Source organism: Pinus tabuliformis, chromosome 1_2 (assembly GCF_031772625.1).
Source record: "Pinus tabuliformis cultivar Carrire ecotype Pingquan chromosome 1_2, CPIR1, whole genome shotgun sequence".
NCBI lineage: Eukaryota > Viridiplantae > Streptophyta > Pinopsida > Pinales > Pinaceae > Pinus > Pinus tabuliformis.
The window spans coordinates 422,277,786-422,286,365 of NC_142298.1; the positions used below are offsets into that span (position 1 = coordinate 422,277,786).

The following is an 8,580-nucleotide window of genomic DNA, read 5'->3' on the forward strand; positions in this document are numbered from 1 at the left end:
GACCATTTCCATGAGAGATTTATTTTTTCAAATTAAAGTTTGGTTTTTTTAACGGTAAAGGTGGAGAAGGAAAATTTTTAAGAAGATGACCCACATTACACATGTTGTCTGATTTATTCTTTGTGTGAAACCACCTACACTGTAAAAGTACATGCTTTAGTCGTTGGTAGCTGCACTCACGCCAAGCAGTGGAGGAAATATGCTTAAATCTCGGGGAGACTCTTGGTCGAGTCTACCAAGGTAACGGGCACTCAACCTCCAAGTGGATGTTGAGGAGGGGGTCTCATTCAATTAATTTATTTAACTGTCCTCTTCGCATTTAAGGCCATTCACACACATCGCCTTCAGGTTGGTTTTCATCCCTACTTCACCATCTGTGGTTCCAGACTCGTGAGGCCCTCTAATTTGTTGCAGGAAGCCAAAGGATCCAGTCGGGTTTTTTTCTATATTTATGATTTGACGCGCCTCTGCAATCCCTCAGAGGTGTTTGCACCATGGAAAAGTCGGTGATGCTCTGTGCCCTGGTGCTGTTTTTGGTATCTTTCATGTCTGCCTGTGCCAGAGAATTATCTGCAACACATCAAGTTCTGGATGTGGAGGCAGCCTTGAGGGCCAGGACTGGTTCCTCCATGGCTAGTAGTGCCCAAGAATGGAGCGAGACAGTGCAGGGAGAAAAGAGTAACAGCATTGTGCTCAAGATAGTTCACAGAGATTCACTGAGCAGCAGCAGCAACGCAAGCTCTGTGAAGGGGGTTTTGCAGGAGAGGCTGAAGCGAGATGCTGCAAGAGTCGATTCCATTAATGCCCGTGTGCAGCTTGCTGTTATGGGGGTCAGCAAATCCGAGTTGAAGCCATTGAATGGTTCCAGCATTGATGCCAGATTCGATGCCAAGGACTTCAGCAGCTCCATAATCTCTGGTCTGGCACAGGGCAGTGGGGAGTACTTCACAAGGCTGGGAGTGGGTACCCCCCCTCGCTATAACTACATGGTGCTGGACACTGGTAGTGATATAATGTGGATTCAGTGCTTGCCTTGCACTAAGTGCTATGGCCAGACTGATCCCTTTTTCAACCCTGCAGCCTCATCCACATTCAGAAAGGTTCCCTGTGCAACTCCCTGTGCAAGAAACTGGACATCAGTGGCTGCAGAAACAACAGGTATTGTGAATACCAAGTGTCCTATGGAGATGGGTCTTTCACAGTGGGGGATTTCTCCACAGAAACTCTTACATTCAGAGGCCAAGTGATCAAAAGAGTGGCTTTGGGCTGTGGCCATGACAATGAAGGGCTCTTTGTTGGAGCGGCAGGGCTTTTGGGCTTGGGCAGAGGCACACTCTCGTTTCTATCTCAGACCGGGGCACAGTTCAGCAAACGATTTTCTTACTGTTTGGTCGACAGGAGTGCCTCTGGAACATCAAGTTCCCTGATCTTTGGCGCAGCTGCAGTACCTAAATCTGCAATTTTTACACCGCTCCTGAGCAACCCAAAGCTTGATACTTTCTACTATGTCGAACTGGTGGGTATAAGCGTTGGTGGGAGGAGGCTCACCTCCATTCCTGCCTCTGTGTTTAGGATGGATGCTACTGGCAATGGCGGAGTTATTATCGATTCTGGAACTTCTGTGACTCGTTTGGTTGAGTCTGCTTATACTGCAATGAGGGATGCTTTCAGGGCTGGGACTGGGAACCTGAAATCTGCAGGTGGGTTTTCTCTGTTCGATACCTGCTATGATTTATCAGGGCTGAAAACTGTGAAAGTCCCCACTGTGGTCTTTCATTTCCAGGGCCGAGCCGATGTCTCGCTGCCTGCTACTAATTATCTCATTCCAGTGGATAGTTCTGCAACTTTCTGCTTTGCCTTTGCCGGAAACACTGGTGGGCTCTCCATTATTGGCAACATCCAGCAGCAAGGGTACCGTGTAGCGTTTGACAGTCTGACAAATCGTGTGGGATTTAAAGCTGGTTCATGCCTGGCCTAGGAGAGCTTGTTTATTTGATTTTGAGTTTTACTTGTATGGTCTGCCTAACTTAATTTTCTCATATACCGTCCACTGCTATTGTTCTTGCTACCATTGAAAATTTGGGTATATATTCATACATTGTCCAAATGTATGGAATCTCCATGCCTATTTTTTTAGGTTGTAATGTTTTCATATAGTTATATGAATATGAATCAAACTAGTCTGCTTGGATTAAAGATTTTGTCATTCCAAATGCAGAGATTGTTATCTGCTTTTCCTTTTCCCGTTGCTTTAAGTTATGGATCCACAAGGCTGCTGCAAATTGTCATTTTCCTGAAATGCAGGATTCCAAGTTATGGATCCACAAGTCTGCTGCAAATTGTCATTCTCCTGAAATGCAGGATTATGGATCCACAAGAATGCTGCAAATTGTCATTCTCTGTCATTCTCTTGAAATCCAGGATTCTCATAAATGGGAGTAATCTATTGAAATCCAGGATTCTCATAAATGGGAGTCATCTATTTTCACTGTGGAGATAACATGGTTTTTTTAATTGTTTGTTGTTTCTCATAAATGGGAGTCTTCTATTTCCTTTTGAGTCTTCTATTTCCACGGTTCGGTTTAGAGATAAAATACTAATGGTTTTTAATGGGTTTTTTTTAATTATTTGTTGTAATATTATCTGTTTTCTCCCCTGAATTATAAATCCACATCCACATGCCACACCAAATTGTCACTGTGCGAAAATAGCAAAATCCCAAAGTCTGATGGTGGGAATCTTCTATTTCCGCTATTTGGATCTGAAATATGTTTGTTTCTTGTCACTCTGCTATTTGGATCCGAAATATGTTTGTTTCTTGTCACTCTGCTAAAATAGCAAAATCCAATCTAGAAGTCTGAGGGCGGGAATCTTCTATTTCAGCTATATTTGCAAATATGTTTGCTTGTATGTTAAATTTGCATAATATGAGTTATTAAATTTATATATAATATGAGTGGTTAAATCTGTATAATTTGAGCATTTCAAGCTTATTTTAGTTATTGAATTTGTACAAGTTATTGAATCAGTATAAAAATGTGTTTTGTTGGTATAAAAATGTATTTTGTGGTTAAATAGGTATAAGTTAAATATTTTAGACATATTTTTGTTGTTAAATCAGTACAATTTAAATGTTCTTTAAATTTTTCAGTGTGTTGAATCTATTTATATATTAAAAAATACAAAATTTCAAATAATATAAAATTTCACCCGATCATTACAATGGTTTGACTTGGAAATTTCATTGGTTAAGTATGTATTATTTGTCATAGTTTGAAATCTTTAAACATTTAAACATATTTCTTTAGACATTTAGACATATTTTTGTTGTTGAATCAGCACAATTTAAATCTCTTCTAAAATTTTCAGCATGTTAAATCTATAATCTCTTCTAAAATTTTCAGCATGTTGAATCTATTTATATTTTCAAAAATACAAAATTTCACCCTATCATTACAATGGTTTGAGTTAGAAATTTCATTTGTGATGTATTATCTGTCAGAATATTGAATCTATTTTATACAAAATTTAACAGATCATTAAAATTAGGATTGTTTTGTTTGAGTTAGAAATTTCATTTGTTAAATATATATCATTTGATTTATAAAATTTACATAATTTAAATAAAATTCAAATATCCTGTAAATTTTTCAAAATACTGAATCGATTTATATATTAAAAATACAATCTAAACAAATAAAAATCTTCTATTTTGCCCCCCATTGAACTCATAGAACTCATACTGGTATAAATCTAAGGTTTGTCCTTGAAAACTGCAACTTTTTCCTCATTTGCTAAAATTATTCCGTATATAAACCAGTCACCAATTCGCACAATTTACAGTGAATTGCGATGGTCCTGCACCTGCACAAAAGGATAGACCCATCATCCGAAGTTAGCTTCTAATACAGTGAAGGTGGAGGAGAAAGGACGGACCGAACAACGATGATGAGAGTACATATAATTGCACTCCTTTTTTAACAGTGATGTAAACAAGTTTTATGAGAGGGACTCTGGGCATCCAGGGTGTTATAGAATTTGATCGCCCTTTCTTTTCTGGATGGATTGAGTGGATAGGCTTTTTTAAATGGCAAACATTAATATTAGATCAATTTCTCACATTTACATGGAGGAGAACAAGGAAGCTGATGCAATGTCGAAGACAGGTTTTCTGGTAACTTTGGTTTTATGAAATATCGGATGCAATGTTGAAAGGAGGATTGGTTTTTTTTGGTTTTATGAATTTCAGATTAATGGTGGAAAGTGCCATCAAAGAGATGAGCACATTAATATTACTTTAGGCTTGTCATATGTTCTTTTGATATCAGATATTTTGGAGAATGTTTTTTTTCCTAGTTAAAGCACTGACCTATACACTGAACTTTGGCCACTTCCGTAGATATTTTTATTTACTAGTTTTTACTGTTTTACAAGTTGTTTTTGTTTAATGCTCTTGAGTATATTTTATCATACAAAATAGAAATTTCTAGATGACATTTTATATTTCTTTAATAAAAATCCCAACATTTTTCCTCCCAGGAAAAAGTTTCATGAAAGTTTATGACTAAGTTCAAAAAACAATCAAAATTTGCTAATGTCTGTTAAAATGGGAATTTCTAATCAAAATTTGCTAATGTCTGTTAAAATAGGAATTTCTTATTAAACACTTTTTTCCCTGCAAATGTCCACTGGGAAGTTCACATAAGTCCCATAACAGTATTAAGAGAAGGGACCTGATGAATCTTAATTTAATTTATATATTAATGGTAAAGTTGTTAGATGGATTTGTATGAAAATATATTATATAATTAGACTGGAAGTCCATATAACAGTGTTAAGAGTAAAGGGAATTGATGAAATTTAATCTGATTGATATTATATATTAATGTTAAAGTAGGTAATGGATTTGTATGAAAATATAGAGGGATTTGTATGAAAATATATTATGTCCACTGGGAAGTTCACACAACAGTGTTAAAAGCCAAGTCCCATAATAGTATTAAGAGAAGGGAACTGATGAATCTTAATTTAATTTATATATTAATGGTAAAGTTGGTAGATGGATTTGTATGAAACTATATTATATAATTAGACTGAAAGTTCATATAACAGTGTTGAGAGTAAAGGAAATTGATGAATTTTAATCTGATTTATATATTAATGTTAAAGTATAATGGATTTGTATGAAAATATATTATATAAAAAATTTAATAAAAAAGATAAAAATAGTTAATTAATGGGAAGTTATCCAAATCTGAAGTTCATATAATTAAGACTAAAAAGAAGTGATGAATCTTAATTTAATTCATATATTAATGTCAAAAATTATAAATTATTAATGTCAAAGATGGTAGATGGATTTGTATGGAAATATATTGTATAAAAAATTTAATGGGAAAGATAAAAGAAGAGAATAAATAGGAAGCATCATGAGACCAAATAATTGAAGAGGCTTTTTCAACTTAGACATGTTTTGGATAAGCATTTTTATAAATAAGTCTATGCAATTAGGTATATGTCGGTTTAGATCATTGATCTTTATTAAATTATTAATTAATAGATTTTTTTTTTTTAATAAAAGTAATTAAAAAATTGAGAAGATATTTTAATTGAGATATGTTTTGAATAAGTATTTAAAAACATTGACAAAGATAAATTATTGTTAGAAGTCATAGAAAAATTTATGTATTCTTTAAAAAACAAAATAAACATTTTTTAATTTCAAAGTAAAACCTCGAAAATAATTTTTAGCATTAATATTTTATTTTAAAATATTTATTATTAAAAATATGAAAAAAATCATATAAATCTTTTTTTTTTTTTCTTAACTCCTCTAAAAATCCGAAATTTTTATATTATGATGATTTTCCTTTACTAAGTGCATGCACTCTAGTTTTCATTGCTTTTTTCGATAAGTAGAGATGACCATTGTGGGCAAATAAAGTCCTTGTTAAAATTGAAGAGTTTCTTAATTTTAATTTGAAGTAAAGATATAAATTTCAACGAAACCTAGATATATTTTTCAGATCTTGTTAAGAGTGATAATTAATTTGTTAAATATATTTGAAATATTAATAAAAATTTACATTTATAAAAAATTACATTAAATAACAACCATTCTACCCAACCACCCAAAATAAATCCAATTAGCTAATAAACCATTCTCTAACTAATCAAAATTCATTGCATCTCCCCTAACAAATTCAAATTTAAATTTATTTACACTTAAGATTTCAACACACTAACGGTTGAGTCACCTGGCTCTCATAGTCTTATAATTTAGTACAGTATCAGCAGCATATTGTGTCTTTTCATTTTTTCACTCTGTCAAAGTTCCTGGGTCCCGGATTGATTCGGGATCAACGCGTAATCTCTTACATTTTGACTTTTGAGGTGCAACAGATCGCTGTTGTGTGGAGTCCCAGATGTATCAGTTATTAAGAAGTGCAGAAATATTTAACCAAGGCACATCACTTCGGTTGCCCAAGGTTTCTCCATTCCAGATTAAACGTGTGGCCAGTGTACTCTACCTATTTGAATAGATAGTTTATAAAACCAAGGTATGAGAAATCAATAAGCAGCTCTGGCCACAACCAGGTTAGGTGCAACCAATAAGGATCTCATAACTTTCCAGTGCTATTGACAGGGTGTATGGTCCTTATAACTTTCCAGTGCTATTGACAATGTGACAGTGTGTATATACATCAGACTGAATCCGACTATATATAAACATATGTTGTCTTTTATTTGCTCCATTTAATGACATAAATAGGCAACTCCTAACTTCCCAGCGGTATTGACAGTGTATATATATATACACCAAACTGAATTCGAATACATATAAATATATGTTTGCCTTTCCTAACTACCGACGGCTATTTACACTGGATATATACATCAAACTGAATCCGAATACATATTAATATATGTTTGCCTTTCCCAACTACCCACGCCTATTTACAGTGGATATATACATCAAACTGAATCGGAATATATATAAATATAGGTTGCCTTTAATTTGCTCCATTTAATGTAATATGGATGGCGTTGTTATATGCATATGGAAACCACATGGCAAATAAGTGTTATCAATGAGCGAAAGCTATATATGCCCACTTTTAAATTTAAGCGAATATATTTTCCAGCAACTAATAAAATCTGTGTATCTGGCTATACGCTATGATTAATGTGCTGCAGTAAGATGCTTATTGCTCATATATAAGAATAATTTATTTTACAGGAAGCCACACATTTATACAAGGAAAAAGCTAATAGTATAGTATATCAAAACCATGTTCTCTCTTTCAACCTGGTAAAAAATTCAAATTTTAAATTTAAATCTAAGTCACTAGATTCCATTAGGGGTCCTGTGTCAGGAATCTCACGTGTCATACATAAATTTGGCAGGTGTCATATTCACATGACATTTGTTAAATTCATCTCTGATCTTTGGGATTTAAGATAAATATTTTATCAAAAACAAAGGTAAGATGTGTTTGTAGGAAGAGGAAAGAGTAGTTGAAGGGAAAGACAAATATGTGAAATGTGTTCTCTGATAATATGGTTTTCTACAACAATGTTGAGTTGGCCATAGCTAACTTGAATCATAATGAACAATATTGGAGTCAATAAATTTGGATAATAGTGATCCTCTTCAATGACCATCTTTCATGCATCAATTGGACTGGATAATAATAGAGGGAGCCAATGCATCAATTGGATTAGATATAGAAGGCAAGGATAGAGGACTGAACAAAGCTATGAAGCTATGAGATTATTCCATGTATAGTTGTATTATCTATACTATTTTGTAGTAGAATTGCTTTTATATCTATCTAATAACTTTTGATTTTGATTAAAAAATGAGAAACTTGTAACATATAGTTCTAATTTCTAGTGTGTTTGTGATTTGATCATTGTTGATGTCATTCTAGTGATTAGTAAATAGTAGTTAGTTGTATCATTGAATTTATATCTGGTAAAAAAAAATTGAATTTGTTCTGTTTTTGGGTGGTTGTGTCACTTATTAGATACTTATATTTTTGTGTCCTCTATGTCCATGTCATCTTATCAAGGAGTTTAGATTTATATAATTGAAATTATAGTAACTAGGGTAGCCATATAAATTAAATGGTTATAAATTTTGATAGACATTAATCTATAATAAGTATCAAAACACTTACTACATAATTCATCTTAATTTGTTAACATTTAAAAAAAATCACAAAAACTAATTAAATTATAACTTTATTTTAAATTATTATAGTAAAAATAATTAATATATCAGTTAAAAATATATATAGATTTGAAATAAACTGTAAAAAGATTCTTAACCATATAGATTTATCCCATTTTACCATGGAAATTCTTAATCTATAAATAGACTTTGCTACAATTTGTTACAATATCATGGCTGATCAATACCATATGCTCAAAAAATCATTATGACACTGGGTCATATAATTTAAAAAAAAATTAAAGGGAAAATGACATAACTACTTTGGAGATAAATTTCAACCTTTGATTTGTCTATACTATGAATATTTTAGAATGCGAGAGATTAAATTTTTAGCATCAACC

At 33.0% G+C, this 8,580-nt stretch overlaps 1 pseudogene; it reads left to right on the forward strand.

Annotated features, from left to right (window-relative positions):
* The first annotated feature begins 226 nt into the window (after positions 1-226).
* Positions 227-2,196, forward strand: LOC149206143 (aspartyl protease family protein 2 pseudogene; annotated as a pseudogene).
* The last annotated feature ends 6,384 nt before the right edge of the window (positions 2,197-8,580 follow it).